The sequence below is a fragment of the Lampris incognitus genome, chromosome 15, assembly GCF_029633865.1.
Source record: "Lampris incognitus isolate fLamInc1 chromosome 15, fLamInc1.hap2, whole genome shotgun sequence".
In the NCBI taxonomy this organism is placed as follows: Eukaryota; Metazoa; Chordata; class Actinopteri; order Lampriformes; family Lampridae; genus Lampris; species Lampris incognitus.
In genome coordinates, this window is record NC_079225.1 from 19,107,526 (window position 1) to 19,129,091 (window position 21,566).

General features: G+C 47.2%; 9 non-coding genes and 1 pseudogene across 9 annotated transcripts; all 10 read left to right on the top strand.

Moving 5' to 3' along the window:
* Nucleotides 1–208: 208 nt before the first annotated feature.
* Nucleotides 209–327, top strand: LOC130125625 (5S ribosomal RNA). The gene has a single exon (XR_008811497.1). It is a non-coding gene; the product is annotated as a 5S ribosomal RNA (ribosomal RNA).
* A 611-nt stretch (nucleotides 328–938) lies between these two features.
* On the top strand, nucleotides 939–1,057 carry LOC130125786 (5S ribosomal RNA). The gene has a single exon (XR_008811632.1). It is a non-coding gene; the product is annotated as a 5S ribosomal RNA (ribosomal RNA).
* Nucleotides 1,058–1,667: 610 nt separating this feature from the next.
* Nucleotides 1,668–1,776, top strand: LOC130125658 (5S ribosomal RNA; annotated as a pseudogene).
* A 276-nt stretch (nucleotides 1,777–2,052) lies between these two features.
* LOC130125798 (5S ribosomal RNA) lies at nucleotides 2,053–2,171 on the top strand. The gene has a single exon (XR_008811644.1). It is a non-coding gene; the product is annotated as a 5S ribosomal RNA (ribosomal RNA).
* Nucleotides 2,172–2,782: 611 nt separating this feature from the next.
* On the top strand, nucleotides 2,783–2,901 carry LOC130125811 (5S ribosomal RNA). Its single transcript, XR_008811655.1, has one exon. It is a non-coding gene; the product is annotated as a 5S ribosomal RNA (ribosomal RNA).
* Nucleotides 2,902–3,177: 276 nt separating this feature from the next.
* Nucleotides 3,178–3,296, top strand: LOC130125822 (5S ribosomal RNA). The gene has a single exon (XR_008811662.1). It is a non-coding gene; the product is annotated as a 5S ribosomal RNA (ribosomal RNA).
* Nucleotides 3,297–10,530: 7,234 nt separating this feature from the next.
* Nucleotides 10,531–10,649, top strand: LOC130125611 (5S ribosomal RNA). The gene has a single exon (XR_008811484.1). It is a non-coding gene; the product is annotated as a 5S ribosomal RNA (ribosomal RNA).
* A 6,892-nt stretch (nucleotides 10,650–17,541) lies between these two features.
* LOC130125834 (5S ribosomal RNA) lies at nucleotides 17,542–17,660 on the top strand. The gene has a single exon (XR_008811670.1). It is a non-coding gene; the product is annotated as a 5S ribosomal RNA (ribosomal RNA).
* A 276-nt stretch (nucleotides 17,661–17,936) lies between these two features.
* On the top strand, nucleotides 17,937–18,055 carry LOC130125846 (5S ribosomal RNA). Its single transcript, XR_008811681.1, has one exon. It is a non-coding gene; the product is annotated as a 5S ribosomal RNA (ribosomal RNA).
* Nucleotides 18,056–18,665: 610 nt separating this feature from the next.
* LOC130125629 (5S ribosomal RNA) lies at nucleotides 18,666–18,784 on the top strand. The gene has a single exon (XR_008811501.1). It is a non-coding gene; the product is annotated as a 5S ribosomal RNA (ribosomal RNA).
* The last annotated feature ends 2,782 nt before the right edge of the window (nucleotides 18,785–21,566 follow it).

The following is a 21,566-nucleotide window of genomic DNA, read 5'->3' on the forward strand; positions in this document are numbered from 1 at the left end:
TCAAAGATCACTACAAGCTACTCAATGGCCACCTCTTATGTTTTAGTCTTATTCTTAAACTTAACACTTGACTCTTTCCACAGCAAACGCAATAAGATGTCACGTAGCTGGTCATAAACGCAGAAACTGGTGAAATAAGCTGATCGCAGAAAGAAGAAGCGCGGAGGCCGAATTATATATAAAAGAGCGGCACGGTGCCGGCTCAACGGCTTACGGCCATACCACTCCGATAACGCCCGATCTCGTCCGATCTCGGAAGCCAAGCAGGGTCGGGCCTGGTTAGTACTTGGATGGGAGACCGCCTGGGAATACCAGGTGCTGTAAGCCTTTTATCCCCCCGCCCCAACTATAATCCACAAAGCAAACGTATAGGAAAAACCAGACATACATTTTGGTCAAAGATCACTACAAGCTACTCAATGGCCACCTCTTATGTTTTAGTCTTATTCTGTCACAGTCTCTCGCCCTTGACATCAAAGCGATCGCCCTTGACACCTGCTGACCCCCCCCCCCTTCACCGCGGTACACCAGTTGGCCATCAAAGGAATCGCCGCTCTCCGTTGACATCAAAGCGATCGCCATCACCCTTAAAAAGCCTCCACTGTGAACCAGTCTGCGCTGGAACGTCGCCTTTCATGGACTTCTGCCTGCCCGCCTGCCTACCAGCCACTGAGCGAACTCCTGCTCTACCCCTGAGATCGGTTACTTCCATAAAGACTTGATTTCTTCCCTTACCTGGTTGTCCCGTCTGCTTTTGGGTTCTTTCCTGACACGTGACATATTCTTACACTTAACACTTGACTCTTTCCACAGCAAACGCAATAAGATGTCACGTAGCTGGTCATAAACGCAGAAACTGGTGAAATAAGCTGATAGCAGAAAGAAGAAGCGCGGAGGCCGAATTATATATAAAAGAGCGGCACGGTGCCGGCTCAACGGCTTACGGCCATACCACTCTGATAACGCCCGATCTCGTCCGATCTCGGAAGCCAAGCAGGGTCGGGCCTGGTTAGTACTTGGATGGGAGACCGCCTGGGAATACCAGGTGCTGTAAGCCTTTTATCCCCCCGCCCCAACTATAATCCACAAAGCAAACGTATAGGAAAAACCGGACATACATTTTGGTCAAAGATCACTACAAGCTACTCAATGGCCACCTCTTATGTTTTAGTCTTATTCTGTCACAGTCTCTCGCCCTTGACATCAAAGCGATCGCCCTTGACACCTGCTGACCCCCCCCCCTTCACCGCGGTACACCAGTTGGCCATCAAAGGAATCGCCGCTCTCCGTTGACATCAAAGCGATCGCCATCACCCTTAAAAAGCCTCCACTGTGAACCAGTCTGCGCTGGAACGTCGCCTTTCATGGACTTCTGCCTGCCCGCCTGCCTACCAGCCACTGAGCGAACTCCTGCTCTACCCCTGAGATCGGTTACTTCCATAAAGACTTGATTTCTTCCCTTACCTGGTTGTCCCGTCTGCTTTTGGGTTCTTTCCTGACACGTGACATATTCTTACACTTAACACTTGACTCTTTCCACAGCAAACGCAATAAGATGTCACGTAGCTGGTCATAAACGCAGAAACTGGTGAAATAAGCTGATAGCAGAAAGAAGAAGCGCGGAGGCCGAATTATATATAAAAGAGCGGCACGGTGCCGGCTCAACGGCTTACGGCCATACCACTCTGATAACGCCCGATCTCGGAAGCCAAGCAGGGCCGGGCCTGGTTAGTACTTGGATGGGAGACCGCCTGGGAATACCAGGTGCTGTAAGCCTTTTATCCCCCCGCCCCAACTATAATCCACAAAGCAAACGTATAGGAAAAACCAGACATACATTTTGGTCAAAGATCACTACAAGCTACTCAATGGCCACCTCTTATGTTTTAGTCTTATTCTTAAACTTAACACTTGACTCTTTCCACAGCAAACGCAATAAGATGTCACGTAGCTGGTCATAAACGCAGAAACTGGTGAAATAAGCTGATAGCAGAAAGAAGAAGCGCGGAGGCCGAATTATATATAAAAGAGCGGCACGGTGCCGGCTCAATGGCTTACGGCCATACCACTCTGATAACGCCCGATCTCGTCCGATCTCGGAAGCCAAGCAGGGTCGGGCCTGGTTAGTACTTGGATGGGAGACCGCCTGGGAATACCAGGTGCTGTAAGCCTTTTATCCCCCCGCCCCAACTATGATCCACAAAGCAAACGTATAGGAAAAGCCAGACATACATTTTGGTCAAAGATCACTACAAGCTACTCAATGGCCACCTCTTATGTTTTAGTCTTATTCTGTCACAGTCTCTCGCCCTTGACATCAAAGCGATCGCCCTTGACACCTGCTGACCCCCCCCCCCCTTCACCGCGGTACACCAGTTGGCCATCAAAGGAATCGCCGCTCTCCCTTGACATCAAAGCGATCGCCATCACCCTTAAAAAGCCTCCACTGTGAACCAGTCTGCGCTGGAACGTCGCCTTTCATGGACTTCTGCCTGCCCGCCTGCCTACCAGCCACTGAGCGAACTCCTACTCTACCCCTGAGATCGGTTACTTCCATAAAGATTGATTTCTTCCCTTACCTGGTTGTCCCGTCTGCTTTTGGGTTCTTTCCTGATACGTGACATATTCTTACACTTAACACTTGACTCTTTCCACAGCAAACGCAATAAGATGTCACGTAGCTGGTCATAAACGCAGAAACTGGTGAAATAAGCTGATAGCAGAAAGAAGAAGCGCGGAGGCCGAATTATATATAAAAGAGCGGCACGGTGCCGGCTCAACGGCTTACGGCCATACCACTCTGATAACGCCCGATCTCGTCCGATCTCGGAAGCCAAGCAGGGTCGGGCCTGGTTAGTACTTGGATGGGAGACCGCCTGGGAATACCAGGTGCTGTAAGCCTTTTATCCCCCCGCCCCAACTATAATCCACAAAGCAAACGTATAGGAAAAACCAGACATACATTTTGGTCAAAGATCACTACAAGCTACTCAATGGCCACCTCTTATGTTTTAGTCTTATTCTTAAACTTAACACTTGACTCTTTCCACAGCAAACGCAATAAGATGTCACGTAGCTGGTCATAAACGCAGAAACTGGTGAAATAAGCTGATCGCAGAAAGAAGAAGCGCGGAGGCCGAATTATATATAAAAGAGCGGCACGGTGCCGGCTCAATGGCTTACGGCCATACCACTCTGATAACGCCCGATCTCGTCCGATCTCGGAAGCCAAGCAGGGTCGGGCCTGGTTAGTACTTGGATGGGAGACCGCCTGGGAATACCAGGTGCTGTAAGCCTTTTATCCCCCCGCCCCAACCATGATCCACAAAGCAAACGTATAGGAAAAACCAGACATACATTTTGGTCAAAGATCACTACAAGCTACTCAATGGCCACCTCTTATGTTTTAGTCTTATTCTGTCACAGTCTCTCGCCCTTGACATCAAAGCGATCGCCCTTGACACCTGCTGACCCCCCCCCCTTCACCGCGGTACACCAGTTGGCCATCAAAGGAATCGCCGCTCTCCCTTGACATCAAAGCGATCGCCATCACCCTTAAAAAGCCTCCACTGTGAACCAGTCTGCGCTGGAACGTCGCCTTTCATGGACTTCTGCCTGCCCGCCTGCCTACCAGCCACTGAGCGAACTCCTGCTCTACCCCTGAGATCGGTTACTTCCATAAAGACTTGATTTCTTCCCTTACCTGGTTGTCCCGTCTGCTTTTGGGTTCTTTCCTGACACGTGACATATTCTTACACTTAACACTTGACTCTTTCCACAGCAAACGCAATAAGATGTCACGTAGCTGGTCATAAACGCAGAAACTGGTGAAATAAGCTGATAGCAGAAAGAAGAAGCGCGGAGGCCGAATTATATATAAAAGAGCGGCACGGTGCCGGCTCAACGGCTTACGGCCATACCACTCTGATAACTTCCGGGTTGGCGTGGTGGCGGCGGAGCGGACGAAAAAGACATTAAATCGACGGGGAAACGAGAGCAGTCTCTGAAAATCACGTTTCTAACTCCCCCCCAGCAGCTTTCTGCTGCACGGGGGAAACTTTTGTGGCTTTAGAAGCACGAAAATGGCACAGACGGCAAGGACACTCGGACCGGACAAGACTTACGACGACGGGCAGACGGACAAACAAAATGGAGGTATAGCGGCGGAAACAAAGAAGCCCCAGCAGGACGCGAATCCGACTGAGGCAGAAAGCGTGATGGAGAAGGGGGAGAGAGGAGAATTTGTGGTGGTGGAGAGTCGAGCGGAGAAACGAAAAGAGAGACGAGGTGGAGGGGCCACAGCAATGGGGTTGGTGAAAGAGACGGCGGTCGCAGCGGAAGCGGCGGGGAGGGAGGGGGAAGGGAGAGAGATGGATAGAGACCTGGTGGTTAATGTGGACGTGGAGGGAGAAGACAAAATCTCCATGATGGAGCTTCTGCGTGCGGTTGACAACACGTGTGGGAGAGTATTGGGCTGCAGGTCGAAAAGCGACAAGCGATGGGAGCTCACGATGAGTAACCCGAAAGGGAAAACAAGACTGCTGGACGGCTTCAAGATTAGAAACTCCAGAGTGGTGGCATCGGAAGTTACGAGGGACACCAGGATCGTCTCCTTTTTGAACCTTCCCCTGTATGTCACAGACAATCAAATTGTTACTAAACTGAAGCAGTGGGGCGTGGAGCCGGTGTCTCCTATCAAGCGGAGGAAGTGGGCCGGGACGGACGTTTTTGACGGGACGAGATTCCTCAAAGTCCGTTTCAATGAAAATGTCTCCTCTTTACCTTACAGCACCAAATTTGAGACGCTGGAAGGGATTGAATACTTCAGAGTGCTGCACGATAATCAATCTAAAGTTTGCAGGCTGTGCCTCCAGCCCGGACACATCCTACGGGAGTGCCCGGAGTTCAAGTGCTTCAAGTGCGGGGAGATCGGACACTACGCACGAGAATGCGCAGCCATGCCTGGAGCAGATCCCAAAGAGGAGACAGAGAGGGACACCGGCGAGGGAGTGGAGGACGGGGCAGAAGAGACGGAGACAGGAAATCATCCTGATGGCATTGCGACTGATGGCGAAGCAGAGGGGCCCCAGTCAGCTGCACGCCATGAGATGGAGGAGGAGAGCGAGGTCGAGGAGGAAGAGGAGGAGGAGGAGAAAAGAGGAAGCGGCGGTTTGACTGCGGCCTCTGAGAGGGTGGGGAGGATGCCGACGAGCGTCTCCACTCTGGCGCACGGGTCGCTGAGGGGTCAGGCTGTAACAACATCAGGGGACAGGAGCCGCAGCAACCAGAGGGAGGGCAGTTCGGCCAGCCTTGCGTCCTTGCCTTGCGGGCAGCCGGGGCAGAGAGGGCCTCTACACGGGCAGGGGAGTGAGAGACGACAGCCGAACCCTAAGGCTTCGGAATGGGATGGAGTTAGTAAGGGGAGGGAAGAGGGAACAAGCAGAAAGGGCAAGACTAAGAGGGGTAAATAATAATGGACTGAAAAGGGTGTGCATCATGTTTTTTGTTTGGGGATTATTTTTCTCTGTCTTTCCCACTCACCATGGTCAAAATAGCATCATTCAACGTACGTGGACTACGTGACATGGACAAGTTCACTAAAGTCGTAAAAATGTGTGATGCAGAAATAATCTGTCTCCAAGAAACCCACTGGGACACTGACTGTGAAACTCAGTGCAAGAAAAGGTGGCCTGGATCCTACTTTTCAAGCCATGGGACTCAGCGGGCACGAGGAGTAAGCATCATGGTGAGTAGCCACATTGAGGCTGATGCCACTCTAATAGACAAAGACATTGGGGGGAGGTGGGTTAAAGTGGGCTTTGTTTTTGAAGACACTGTCTACAAATTACTGAACATTTATGCGCCCAACCACGAGGGGGACAGGTCTTCTTTCTTTCGAGAATTGAATATCATAGCTAAAGACTGTGACATCATAGTTGGGGATTTCAATGTCAAGATGAGCAGGCTTGACATTAGCGATAACGGTAGCTATAAACACGACTGTTCTAGAGCGGCCCTGAATCTGTTTATGGCCAAGAATAATTTCTGTGATTTATGGAGAACCAGAAATCCCATAACACGAGAGTACTCGAGAGTACAGCCACAAATGGACACTGTACGGCAAAGTCGGATTGATTTTTGTTTAGTCAAGAAACCGCAGATCGACCTTTTCGATACTGTGCGCTATTGTTTAAATTTCATTAGTGATCATGCCATCCTGCGTGTGGGAATGGGGGGTAAAAGGAGGGGGAGGGGGGGAGGCGTGTGGCACCTTAATGCTAGCCTGCTGAACAGAAGGGATTATGTTGAATGCATCTCTAAAGTGATCTCATTTGAATGTTCACAGCCTGAGTTTGGGGAAAATATCATAGAGGGGTGGGAGAAATTAAAAGTGAGAATTAAACAAAAAAGTATTCAGTTTGCGAAAAGATTGAACTTTAAAACTAGAGAAAAAGAAAGATCATTAAGAAATACAATTGCTAAATTAAATGCACAACCGGTTGTCAATGTTGAAAGGCTTGTGAATATTCAAAATGAAATAAATGAAATTGAAAGGATAAAATGTGAAGGTGCTATAGTGAGGAGCCGTGCTCAATATGCAGTAGAAGGGGAGAAAAGTACAGCTTTTTTCCTCAACTTGGAAAAAAGGAAACAAAATCAGTGTTATTTGCAAGAAATCAAAAATAAAGAAGGTAAAGTAGTGACCAATTTCGTAGACATTCTGGAAACAGTACAAACTTTTTATAGTGACTTGTTTAAAACTGAGAGTTCAGACATACAAGCTACAAATGACATATTGGAAGAGATGACTGCTAAATTAAATGATGAGGATAAATCAGCGTGTGAACAGGAAATAACTGAGGAAGATATAGAGTGTGCAATAAATCAAATGATGTCATATAAAAGCCCAGGTAGTGATGGGTTGACGGCAAACTTCTATAAAGCTTTCTGCAACACGCTCAAACCAACACTACTGAAATTGTATAAAACAATGGAAAAAGAACAGAAGGTACCGGAGTCAATGACTCTAGGCTTGATCACTTTAATTTTTAAGAAAGGGGAGAAGGATGACCTAACAAATTATAGGCCCATTACTCTGTTGAACAATGACTACAAAATACTAATGAAAATATTGGCAAACAGAGTCAAACAAATATTACATACAATAATAGAAGCCACCCAGGCTTATAGTGTGCCAGGGAGAGAAGTCACTGACACAGTACGCACCATAAGAGATGTGGTGGAGTATTTAAAAGAGACAGATCAAGCAGGTGTCCTTCTGGCCATTGACTTCAATAAAGCCTTTGACCGAGTAGAGCATCAATTTATGTTTAATGTACTGGAGAAGGTAGGTTTTGGAGACAGATTTCTAACTTGGGTAAAATTATTATATAGCAAAGCTACAGGTAAGGTCAAATGCAACGGTGCAACCACTGATGCGTTTCCTCTGGAAAGGTCGGTCAGACAAGGCTGTCCACTATCCTCAATCCTGTACACAATAATAGCAGAGCCACTAGGAATTCTATTAAAACAAGACAAGGGTATTAGAGGTATTGAGTTACCAGGGGGAGGATCCTGTGTCGTCCAGCAATTTGCTGATGACACCACCCTAACAGTAAAGGACATGGCAAGCATAGAGAGAGCAATGGCAGTAATAAACATGTACGGTCGAGCCTCTGGCTCCCGCATAAATGTAGGTAAGTCAGAAATCATGTTCATTAACATGGCTGAGCCTCAGCAGGAGACCACACCTTTTAAAATACAAAGCAAGCATATAAAAATTCTAGGTACCTACATCGGTAAAGATGTAGTGGCAGCTCGTGATCTGTCATGGACGGAAATTATTAGTAAAATAGAAAAATGTCTAAATTATTGGAAACTGAGAGACCTAAAACTCAAAGGTAGAGTAGTGGTTCTAAACAACTTAATATTGTCAAAACTAAACTATACATTAGCAGTTATAGAACTACCCTTATGGGTATTAAACAGAATAAATGAAATTATAACCAATTTTTTGTGGAGGGCAAAAGTAAGTAAAATAGCACGAAAAACATTAATAAGTAAGTACAGAGAGGGAGGACTTCAATTAGTAGATATAGAAAGCAAAAAAAGGGCGTTCAGGATCAAAACTGTGCAAAAATATCTGTGTGACTCCACAGCCCACGGCTGGAAAAGCCTGATGGCTTACTTCATAAACAAGGTATTTCACATAGGCGATTTTGTGCTGCTGATGCAACTAAAGCGACCGATGATGGCGGGGCTTCCAGGTTTCTATAGAGAAGTCCTGTCCGCTCACGCGGAATTTCTAAAGCATATAGACTATGCATGTGACTCGGTAAACGTCATCAGAGAAATGCCAATCTTTCTAAATAAGAAAATTCAAAAGACAGGTAAGCTTCTATGTAATAATGACATGTTAACAGCAGGTTTGGTCCAGTTGAAGGACGTCATGTATGAACTGATGCCGGGTTTTCTCCCCCCCCAAGCCATATATGACAGTATAAAGGAGATAAACTATGAGGCCAAAATTACGGAGACAACAAGCTATTATAACGACTTAAAGGAAAGCATCCCAAAAGAATGGCGGACAACCATAGAGCGGAGAGTGGTACAGAACAGAGAGGGGAAGCTCCCAGCCATGTTGGTGGAGCAAGGAGGAGAGTGGAGGAGTATACACAGGTTGACAAGCAAACAGATCTATGGAAAGTTTCTGGCACAGGCGTCGCAACGTCCGACCTCTCTGCCGTTCTGGGGCAAAGTTATGCCCAATTTGAATGTGGGACAAATCTGGGGACAATGGAGGGTGAGAGGGAACAGCATTGAGGCAGAAGACAACGACTACAAAATCCGACACAACAAAGTGTTCACTAACGTTATTCTGCACCAATTTGACAAGGGGGTCGGCAGGGAGTGCGACGTCTGTGGCCTGCTGCCTGAAACACTATTGCACATGTACCGCCACTGCTCGGAGCTGGCGAGCTTCTTTGAAACCCTGAAAAAGTGCTTAGTCAACAAACTGGGATTAATTTGGGACAGCGGGGATTCGTGGGATGTATTCTTTGTGTTTGGAGTGTGGGAGAAGAGCAGGGTGAAGAACGCAGCGCTGTGCAAATTCCTCTTAAGTCACGCCCGGTGGGCCGTCAAATCACGTCGGAACATTGCGCACTTTGAACGCAGAATCATCCCGGTTTGGAACATTTTCAAAAACATGGTCAAAAAACAAACACATTACAGACTGACGCACGGCGATGCGGACTTCACCCGGCTCTTCATCAGAGACAGCCATCTCCTCTCCCTCAACAGGAGGGGGGAGATTGTGTGGAACTGGTGAGGGAGGGAGGGAGGGGAGGAAAAAGTCTGAAATGATGTGAACGGAAAATGATGATTATTGGAAGTGTAAATATAAACAGAGTTAAAGACGCGTTACGGTTTTCTTTTAACTTTCTCTGTTATGTTTTATTGAAGTTAAGGGGAGGATGGGATCATTCTGTTTAATGTGGAATGTGTGTCATTTAAAATCTCAAAGTGGTGTTTTAATGTCACCTTCTTTTAAAAACACAGTCTAAGGTTTGTTCAAAAGGGCTGATTTGTTTCATTTTCTGTTCTGATTCCAAAGCGCTGATTTAAGTTGATGATTTGGAAAGCATGGCTTTATTTTATGTATAAAGAGAGACGGATACTATCTTGTGTAAGCGAAACAAAGTGTAAAACAAATGTAACAATGTGGAATTGATGGACAATACATGCAATCAAAAATGTATTTTTGTTCCCAAAAATATATTTTCATAATAAAAGACAAAAAAAAAAAAAAAAAAAAAAAAATAACGCCCGATCTCGTCCGATCTCGGAAGCCAAGCAGGGTCGGGCCTGGTTAGTACTTGGATGGGAGACCGCCTGGGAATACCAGGTGCTGTAAGCCTTTTATCCCCCCGCCCCAACTATGATCCACAAAGCAAACGTATAGGAAAAACCAGACATACATTTTGGTCAAAGATCACTACAAGCTACTCAATGGCCACCTCTTATGTTTTAGTCTTATTCTGTCACAGTCTCTCGCCCTTGACATCAAAGCGATCGCCCTTGACACCTGCTGACCCCCCCCCCCTTCACCGCGGTACACCAGTTGGCCATCAAAGGAATCGCCGCTCTCCCTTGACATCAAAGCGATCGCCATCACCCTTAAAAAGCCTCCACTGTGAACCAGTCTGCGCTGGAACGTCGCCTTTCATGGACTTCTGCCTGCCCGCCTGCCTACCAGCCACTGAGCGAACTCCTGCTCTACCCCTGAGATCGGTTACTTCCATAAAGACTTGATTTCTTCCCTTACCTGGTTGTCCCGTCTGCTTTTGGGTTCTTTCCTGACACGTGACATATTCTTACACTTAACACTTGACTCTTTCCACAGCAAACGCAATAAGATGTCACGTAGCTGGTCATAAACGCAGAAACTGGTGAAATAAGCTGATAGCAGAAAGAAGAAGCGCGGAGGCCGAATTATATATAAAAGAGCGGCACGGTGCCGGCTCAACGGCTTACGGCCATACCACTCTGATAACGCCCGATCTCGTCCGATCTCGGAAGCCAAGCAGGGCCGGGCCTGGTTAGTACTTGGATGGGAGACCGCCTGGGAATACCAGGTGCTGTAAGCCTTTTATCCCCCCGCCCCAACTATAATCCACAAAGCAAACGTATAGGAAAAACCAGACATACATTTTGGTCAAAGATCACTACAAGCTACTCAATGGCCACCTCTTATGTTTTAGTCTTATTCTTAAACTTAACACTTGACTCTTTCCACAGCAAACGCAATAAGATGTCACGTAGCTGGTCATAAACGCAGAAACTGGTGAAATAAGCTGATCGCAGAAAGAAGAAGCGCGGAGGCCGAATTATATATAAAAGAGCGGCACGGTGCCGGCTCAACGGCTTACGGCCATACCACTCTGATAACTTCCGGGTTGGCGTGGTGGCGGCGGAGCGGACGAAAAAGACATTAAATCGACGGGGAAACGAGAGCAGTCTCTGAAAATAACGTTTCTAACTTCCCCCCAGCAGCTTTCTGCTGCACGGGGGAAACTTTTGTGGCTTTAGAAGCACGAAAATGGCACAAACGGCAAGGACACTCGGACCGGACAAGACTTACGACGACGGGCAGACGGACAAACAAAATGGAGGTATGGCGGCGGAAACAAAGAAGCCCCAGCAGGACGCGAATCCGACTGAGGCAGATAGCGTGATGGAGAAGGGGGAGAGAGGAGAATTTGTGGTGGTGGAGAGTCGAGCGGAGAAACGAAAAGAGAGACGAGGTGGAGGGGTCACAGCAATGGGGTTGGTGAAAGAGACGGCGGTCGCAGCGGAAGCGGCGGGGAGGGAGGGGGAAGGGAGAGAGTTGGACAGAGACCTGGTGGTTAATGTGGACGTGGAGGGAGAAGACAAAATCTCCATGATGGAGCTTCTGCGTGCGGTTGACAACACGTGTGGGAGAGTATTGGGCTGCAGGTCGAAAAGCGACAAACGATGGGAGCTCACGATGAGTAACCCGAAAGGGAAAACAAGACTGCTGGACGGCTTCAAGATTAGAAACTCCAGAGTGGTGGCATCGGAAGTTACGAGGGACACCAGGATCGTCTCCTTTTTGAACCTTCCCCTGTATGTCACAGACAATCAAATTGTTACTAAACTGGAGCAGTGGGGCGTGGAGCCGGTGTCTCCTATCAAGCGGAGGAAGTGGGCCGGGACGGACGTTTTTGACGGGACGAGATTCCTCAAAGTCCGTTTCAATGAAAATGTCTCCTCTTTACCTTACAGCACCAAATTTGAGACGCTGGAAGGGATTGAATACTTCAGAGTGCTGCACGATAACCAATCTAAAGTTTGCAGGCTGTGCCTCCAGCCCGGACACATCCTACGGGAGTGCCCGGAGTTCAAGTGCTTCAAGTGCGGGGAGATCGGACACTACGCACGAGAATGCGCAGCCATGCCTGGAGCAGATCCCAAAGAGGAGACAGAGAGGGACACCGGCGAGGGAGTGGAGGACGGGGCAGAAGAGACGGAGACAGGAGATCATCCTGATGGCATTGCGACTGATGGCGAAGCAGAGGGGCCCCAGTCAGCTGCACGCCATGAGATGGAGGAGGAGAGCGAGGTCGAGGAGGAAGAGGAGGAGAAAAGAGGAAGCGGCGGTTTGACTGCGGCCTCTGAGAGGGTGGGGAGGATGCCGACGAGCGTCTCCACTCTGGCGCACGGGTCGCTGAGGGGTCAGGCTGTAACAACATCAGGGGACAGGAGCCGCAGCAACCAGAGGGAGGGCAGTTCGGCCAGCCTTGCGTCCTTGCCTTGCGGGCAGCCGGGGCAGAAAGGGCCTCTACACGGGCAGGGGAGTGAGAGACGACAGCCGAACCCTAAGGCTTCGGAATGGGATGGAGTTAGTAAGGGGAGGGAAGAGGGAACAAGCAGAAAGGGCAAGACTAAGAGGGGTAAATAATAATGGACTGAAAAGGGTGTGCATCATGTTTTTTGTTTGGGGATTATTTTTCTCTGTCTTTCCCACTCACCATGGTCAAAATAGCATCATTCAACGTACGTGGACTACGTGACATGGACAAGTTCACTAAAGTCGTAAAAATGTGTGATGCAGAAATAATCTGTCTCCAAGAAACCCACTGGGACACTGACTGTGAAACTCAGTGCAAGAAAAGGTGGCCTGGATCCTACTTTTCAAGCCATGGGACTCAGCGGGCACGAGGAGTAAGCATCATGGTGAGTAGCCACATTGAGGCTGATGCCACTCTAATAGACAAAGACATTGGGGGGAGGTGGGTTAAAGTGGGCTTTGTTTTTGAAGACATTGTCTACAAATTACTGAACATTTATGCGCCCAACCACGAGGGGGACAGGTCTTCTTTCTTTCGAGAATTGAATATCATAGCTAAAGACTGTGACATCATAGTTGGGGATTTCAATGTCAAGATGAGCAGGCTTGACATTAGCGATAACGGTAGCTATAAACACGACTGTTCTAGAGCGGCCCTGAATCTGTTTATGGCCAAGAATAATTTCTGTGATTTATGGAGAACCAGAAATCCCATAACACGAGAGTACTCGAGAGTACAGCCACAAATGGACACTGTACGGCAAAGTCGGATTGATTTTTGTTTAGTCAAGAAACCGCAGATCGACCTTTTCGATACTGTGCGCTATTGTTTAAATTTCATTAGTGATCATGCCATCCTGCGTGTGGGAATGGGGGGTAAAAGGAGGGGGAGGGGGGGAGGCGTGTGGCACCTTAATGCTAGCCTGCTGAACAGAAGGGATTATGTTGAATGCATCTCTAAATTGATCTCATTTGAATGTTCACAGCCTGAGTTTGGGGAAAATATCATAGAGGGGTGGGAGAAATTAAAAGTGAGAATTAAACAAAAAAGTATTCAGTTTGCGAAAAGATTGAACTTTAAAACTAGAGAAAAAGAAAGATCATTAAGAAATACAATTGCTAAATTAAATGCACAACCGGTTGTCAATGTTGAAAGGCTTGTGAATATTCAAAATGAAATAAATGAAATTGAAAGGATAAAATGTGAAGGTGCTATAGTGAGGAGCCGTGCTCAATATGCAGTAGAAGGGGAGAAAAGTACAGCTTTTTTCCTCAACTTGGAAAAAAGGAAACAAAATCAGTGTTATTTGCAAGAAATCAAAAATAAAGAAGGTAAAGTAGTGACCAATTTCGTAGACATTCTGGAAACAGTACAAACTTTTTATAGTGACTTGTTTAAAACTGAGAGTTCAGACATACAAGCTACAAATGACATATTGGAAGAGATGACTGCTAAATTAAATGATGAGGATAAATCAGCGTGTGAACAGGAAATAACTGAGGAAGATATAGAGTGTGCAATAAATCAAATGATGTCAAATAAAAGCCCAGGTAGTGATGGGTTGACGGCAAACTTCTATAAAGCTTTCTGCAACACGCTCAAACCAACACTACTGAAATTGTATAAAACAATGGAAAAAGAACAGAAGGTACCGGAGTCAATGACTCTAGGCTTGATCACTTTAATTTTTAAGAAAGGGGAGAAGAATAAACTAACAAATTATAGGCCCATTACTCTGTTGAACAATGACTACAAAATACTAATGAAAATATTGGCAAACAGAGTCAAACAAATATTACATACAATAATAGAAGCCACCCAGGCTTATAGTGTGCCAGGGAGAGAAGTCACTGACACAGTACGCACCATAAGAGATGTGGTGGAGTATTTAAAAGAGACAGATCAAGCAGGTGTCCTTCTGGCCATTGACTTCAATAAAGCCTTTGACCGAGTAGAGCATCAATTTATGTTTAATGTACTGGAGAAGGTAGGTTTTGGAGACAGATTTCTAACTTGGGTAAAATTATTATATAGCAAAGCTACAGGTAAGGTCAAATGCAACGGTGCAACCACTGATGCGTTTCCTCTGGAAAGGTCGGTCAGACAAGGCTGTCCACTATCCTCAATCCTGTACACAATAATAGCAGAGCCACTAGGAATTCTATTAAAACAAGACAAGGGTATTAGAGGTATTGAGTTACCAGGGGGAGGATCCTGTGTCGTCCAGCAATTTGCTGATGACACCACCCTAACAGTAAAGGACATGGCAAGCATAGAGAGAGCAATGGCAGTAATAAACATGTACGGTCGAGCCTCTGGCTCCCGCATAAATGTAGGTAAGTCAGAAATCATGTTCATTAACATGGCTGAGCCTCAGCAGGAGACCACACCTTTTAAAATACAAAGCAAGCATATAAAAATTCTAGGTACCTACATCGGTAAAGATGTAGTGGCAGCTCGTGATCTGTCATGGACGGAAATTATTAGTAAAATAGAAAAATGTCTAAATTATTGGAAACTGAGAGACCTAAAACTCAAAGGTAGAGTAGTGGTTCTAAACAACTTAATATTGTCAAAACTAAACTATACATTAGCAGTTATAGAACTACCCTTATGGGTATTAAACAGAATAAATGAAATTATAACCAATTTTTTGTGGAGGGCAAAAGTAAGTAAAATAGCACGAAAAACATTAATAAGTAGGTACAGAGAGGGAGGACTTCAATTAGTAGATATAGAAAGCAAAAAAAGGGCGTTCAGGATCAAAACTGTGCAAAAATATCTGTGTGACTCCACAGCCCACGGCTGGAAAAGCCTGATGGCTTACTTCATAAACAAGGTATTTCACATAGGCGATTTTGTGCTGCTGATGCAACTAAAGCGACCGATGATGGCGGGGCTTCCAGGTTTCTATAGAGAAGTCCTGTCCGCTCACGCGGAATTTCTAAAGCATATAGACTATGCATGTGACTCGGTAAACGTCATCAGAGAAATGCCAATCTTTCTAAATAAGAAAATTCAAAAGACAGGTAAGCTTCTATGTAATAATGACATGTTAACAGCAGGTTTGGTCCAGTTGAAGGACGTCATGTATGAACTGATGCCGGGTTTTCTCCCCCCCCAAGCCATATATGACAGTATAAAGGAGATAAACTATGAGGCCAAAATTACGGAGACAACAAGCTATTATAACGACTTAAAGGAAAGCATCCCAAAAGAATGGCGGACAACCATAGAGCGGAGAGTGGTACAGAACAGAGAGGGGAAGCTCCCAGCCATGTTGGTGGAGCAAGGAGGAGAGTGGAGGAGTATACACAGGTTGACAAGCAAACAGATCTATGGAAAGTTTCTGGCACAGGCGTCGCAACGTCCGACCTCTCTGCCGTTCTGGGGCAAAGTTATGCCCAATTTGAATGTGGGACAAATCTGGGGACAATGGAGGGTGAGAGGGAACAGCATTGAGGCAGAAGACAACGACTACAAAATCCGACACAACAAAGTGTTCACTAACGTTATTCTGCACCAATTTGACAAGGGGGTCGGCAGGGAGTGCGACGTCTGTGGCCTGCTGCCTGAAACACTATTGCACATGTACCGCCACTGCTCGGAGCTGGCGAGCTTCTTTGAAACCCTGAAAAAGTGCTTAGTCAACAAACTGGGATTAATTTGGGACAGCGGGGATTCGTGGGATGTATTCTTTGTGTTTGGAGTGTGGGAGAAGAGCAGGGTGAAGAACGCAGCGCTGTGCAAATTCCTCTTAAGTCACGCCCGGTGGGCCGTCAAATCACGTCGGAACATTGCGCACTTTGAACGCAGAATCATCCCGGTTTGGAACATTTTCAAAAACATGGTCAAAAAACAAACACATTACAGACTGACGCACGGCGATGCGGACTTCACCCGGCTCTTCATCAGAGACAGCCATCTCCTCTCCCTCAACAGGAGGGGGGAGATTGTGTGGAACTGGTGAGGGAGGGAGGGAGGGGAGGAAAAAGTCTGAAATGATGTGAACGGAAAATGATGATTATTGGAAGTGTAAATATAAACAGAGTTAAAGACGCGTTACGGTTTTCTTTGAACTTTCTCTGTTATGTTTTATTGAAGTTAAGGGGAGGATGGGATCATTCTGTTTAATGTGGAATGTGTGTCATTTAAAATCTCAAAGTGGTGTTTTAATGTCACCTTCTTTTAAAAACACAGTCTAAGGTTTGTTCAAAAGGGCTGATTTGTTTCATTTTCTGTTCTGATTCCAAAGCGCTGATTTAAGTTGATGATTTGGAAAGCATGGCTTTATTTTATGTATAAAGAGAGACGGATACTATCTTGTGTAAGCGAAACAAAGTGTAAAACAAATGTAACAATGTGGAATTGATGGACAATACATGCAATCAAAAATGTATTTTTGTTCCCAAAAATATATTTTCATAATAAAAGACAAAAAAAAAAAAAAAAAAAAAAAATAACGCCCGATCTCGTCCGATCTCGGAAGCCAAGCAGAGTCGGGCCTGGTTAGTACTTGGATGGGAGACCGCCTGGGAATACCAGGTGCTGTAAGCCTTTTATCCCCCCGCCCCAACTATGATCCACAAAGCAAACGTATAGGAAAAGCCAGACATACATTTTGGTCAAAGATCACTACAAGCTACTCAATGGCCACCTCTTATGTTTTAGTCTTATTCTGTCACAGTCTCTCGCCCTTGACATCAAAGCGATCGCCCTTGACACCTGCTGACCCCCCCCCCCTTCACCGCGGTACACCAGTTGGCCATCAAAGGAATCGCCGCTCTCCCTTGACATCAAAGCGATCGCCATCACCCTTAAAAAGCCTCCACTGTGAACCAGTCTGCGCTGGAACGTCGCCTTTCATGGACTTCTGCCTGCCCGCCTGCCTACCAGCCACTGAGCGAACTCCTACTCTACCCCTGAGATCGGTTACTTCCATAAAGATTGATTTCTTCCCTTACCTGGTTGTCCCGTCTGCGTTTGGGTTCTTTCCTGATACGTGACATATTCTTACACTTAACACTTGACTCTTTCCACAGCAAACGCAATAAGATGTCACGTAGCTGGTCATAAACGCAGAAACTGGTGAAATAAGCTGATAGCAGAAAGAAGAAGCGCGGAGGCCGAATTATATATAAAAGAGCGGCACGGTGCCGGCTCAACGGCTTACGGCCATACCACTCTGATAACGCCCGATCTCGTCCGATCTCGGAAGCCAAGCAGGGTCGGGCCTGGTTAGTACTTGGATGGGAGACCGCCTGGGAATACCAGGTGCTGTAAGCCTTTTATCCCCCCGCCCCAACTATAATCCACAAAGCAAACGTATAGGAAAAACCAGACATACATTTTGGTCAAAGATCACTACAAGCTACTCAATGGCCACCTCTTATGTTTTAGTCTTATTCTTAAACTTAACACTTGACTCTTTCCACAGCAAACGCAATAAGATGTCACGTAGCTGGTCATAAACGCAGAAACTGGTGAAATAAGCTGATCGCAGAAAGAAGAAGCGCGGAGGCCGAATTATATATAAAAGAGCGGCACGGTGCCGGCTCAACGGCTTACGGCCATACCACTCTGATAACGCCCGATCTCGTCCGATCTCGGAAGCCAAGCAGGGTCGGGCCTGGTTAGTACTTGGATGGGAGACCGCCTGGGAATACCAGGTGCTGTAAGCCTTTTATCCCCCCGCCCCAACTATAATCCACAAAGCAAACGTATAGGAAAAGCCAGACATACATTTTGGTCAAAGATCACTACAAGCTACTCAATGGCCACCTCTTATGTTTTAGTCTTATTCTGTCACAGTCTCTCGCCCTTGACATCAAAGCGATCGCCCTTGACACCTGCTGACCCCCCCCCCTTCATCGCGGTACACCAGTTGGCCATCAAAGGAATCGCCGCTCTCCGTTGACATCAAAGCGATCGCCATCACCCTTAAAAAGCCTCCACTGTGAACCAGTCTGCGCTGGAACGTCGCCTTTCATGGACTTCTGCCTGCCCGCCTGCCTACCAGCCACTGAGCGAACTCCTGCTCTACCCCTGAGATCGGTTACTTCCATAAAGACTTGATTTCTTCCCTTACCTGGTTGTCCCGTCTGCTTTTGGGTTCTTTCCTGACACGTGACATATTCTTACACTTAACAATTGACTCTTTCCACAGCAAACGCAATAAGATGTCACGTAGCTGGTCATAAACGCAGAAACTGGTGAAATAAGCTGATAGCAGAAAGAAGAAGCGCGGAGGCCGAATTATATATAAAAGAGCGGCACGGTGCCGGCTCAACGGCTTACGGCCATACCACTCTGATAACGCCCGATCTCGTCCGATCTCGGAAGCCAAGCAGGGTCGGGCCTGCTTAGTACTTGGATGGGAGACCGCCTGGGAATACCAGGTGCTGTAAGCCTTTTATCCCCCCGCCCCAACTATAATCCACAAAGCAAACGTATAGGAAAAACCAGACATACATTTTGGTCAAAGATCACTACAAGCTACTCAATGGCCACCTCTTATGTTTTAGTCTTATTCTTAAACTTAACACTTGACTCTTTCCACAGCAAACGCAATAAGATGTCACGTAGCTGGTCATAAACGCAGAAACTGGTGAAATAAGCTGATCGCAGAAAGAAGAAGCGCGGAGGCCGAATTATATATAAAAGAGCGGCACGGTGCCGGCTCAATGGCTTACGGCCATACCACTCTGATAACTTCCGGGTTGGCGTGGTGGCGGCGGAGCGGACGAAAAAGACATTAAATCGACGGGGAAACGAGAGCAGTCTCTGAAAATAACGTTTCTAACTTCCCCCCAGCAGCTTTCTGCTGCACGGGGGAAACTTTTGTGGCTTTAGAAGCACGAAAATGGCACAAACGGCAAGGACACTCGGACCGGACAAGACTTACGACGACGGGCAGACGGACAAACAAAATGGAGGTATGGCGGCGGAAACAAAGAAGCCCCAGCAGGACGCGAATCCGACTGAGGCAGATAGCGTGATGGAGAAGGGGGAGAGAGGAGAATTTGTGGTGGTGGAGAGTCGAGCGGAGAAACGAAAAGAGAGACGAGGTGGAGGGGTCACAGCAATGGGGTTGGTGAAAGAGACGGCGGTCGCAGCGGAAGCGGCGGGGAGGGAGGGGGAAGGGAGAGAGTTGGACAGAGACCTGGTGGTTAATGTGGACGTGGAGGGAGAAGACAAAATCTCCATGATGGAGCTTCTGCGTGCGGTTGACAACACGTGTGGGAGAGTATTGGGCTGCAGGTCGAAAAGCGACAAACGATGGGAGCTCACGATGAGTAACCCGAAAGGGAAAACAAGACTGCTGGACGGCTTCAAGATTAGAAACTCCAGAGTGGTGGCATCGGAAGTTACGAGGGACACCAGGATCGTCTCCTTTTTGAACCTTCCCCTGTATGTCACAGACAATCAAATTGTTACTAAACTGGAGCAGTGGGGCGTGGAGCCGGTGTCTCCTATCAAGCGGAGGAAGTGGGCCGGGACGGACGTTTTTGACGGGACGAGATTCCTCAAAGTCCGTTTCAATGAAAATGTCTCCTCTTTACCTTACAGCACCAAATTTGAGACGCTGGAAGGGATTGAATACTTCAGAGTGCTGCACGATAACCAATCTAAAGTTTGCAGGCTGTGCCTCCAGCCCGGACACATCCTACGGGAGTGCCCGGAGTTCAAGTGCTTCAAGTGCGGGGAGATCGGACACTACGCACGAGAATGCGCAGCCATGCCTGGAGCAGATCCCAAAGAGGAGACAGAGAGGGACACCGGCGAGGGAGTGGAGGACGGGGCAGAAGAGACGGAGACAGGAGATCATCCTGATGGCATTGCGACTGATGGCGAAGCAGAGGGGCCCCAGTCAGCTGCACGCCATGAGATGGAGGAGGAGAGCGAGGTCGAGGAGGAAGAGGAGGAGAAAAGAGGAAGCGGCGGTTTGACTGCGGCCTCTGAGAGGGTGGGGAGGATGCCGACGAGCGTCTCCACTCTGGCGCACGGGTCGCTGAGGGGTCAGGCTGTAACAACATCAGGGGACAGGAGCCGCAGCAACCAGAGGGAGGGCAGTTCGGCCAGCCTTGCGTCCTTGCCTTGCGGGCAGCCGGGGCAGAAAGGGCCTCTACACGGGCAGGGGAGTGAGAGACGACAGCCGAACCCTAAGGCTTCGGAATGGGATGGAGTTAGTAAGGGGAGGGAAGAGGGAACAAGCAGAAAGGGCAAGACTAAGAGGGGTAAATAATAATGGACTGAAAAGGGTGTGCATCATGTTTTTTGTTTGGGGATTATTTTTCTCTGTCTTTCCCACTCACCATGGTCAAAATAGCATCATTCAACGTACGTGGACTACGTGACATGGACAAGTTCACTAAAGTCGTAAAAATGTGTGATGCAGAAATAATCTGTCTCCAAGAAACCCACTGGGACACTGACTGTGAAACTCAGTGCAAGAAAAGGTGGCCTGGATCCTACTTTTCAAGCCATGGGACTCAGCGGGCACGAGGAGTAAGCATCATGGTGAGTAGCCACATTGAGGCTGATGCCACTCTAATAGACAAAGACATTGGGGGGAGGTGGGTTAAAGTGGGCTTTGTTTTTGAAGACATTGTCTACAAATTACTGAACATTTATGCGCCCAACCACGAGGGGGACAGGTCTTCTTTCTTTCGAGAATTGAATATCATAGCTAAAGACTGTGACATCATAGTTGGGGATTTCAATGTCAAGATGAGCAGGCTTGACATTAGCGATAACGGTAGCTATAAACACGACTGTTCTAGAGCGGCCCTGAATCTGTTTATGGCCAAGAATAATTTCTGTGATTTATGGAGAACCAGAAATCCCATAACACGAGAGTACTCGAGAGTACAGCCACAAATGGACACTGTACGGCAAAGTCGGATTGATTTTTGTTTAGTCAAGAAACCGCAGATCGACCTTTTCGATACTGTGCGCTATTGTTTAAATTTCATTAGTGATCATGCCATCCTGCGTGTGGGAATGGGGGGTAAAAGGAGGGGGAGGGGGGGAGGCGTGTGGCACCTTAATGCTAGCCTGCTGAACAGAAGGGATTATGTTGAATGCATCTCTAAATTGATCTCATTTGAATGTTCACAGCCTGAGTTTGGGGAAAATATCATAGAGGGGTGGGAGAAATTAAAAGTGAGAATTAAACAAAAAAGTATTCAG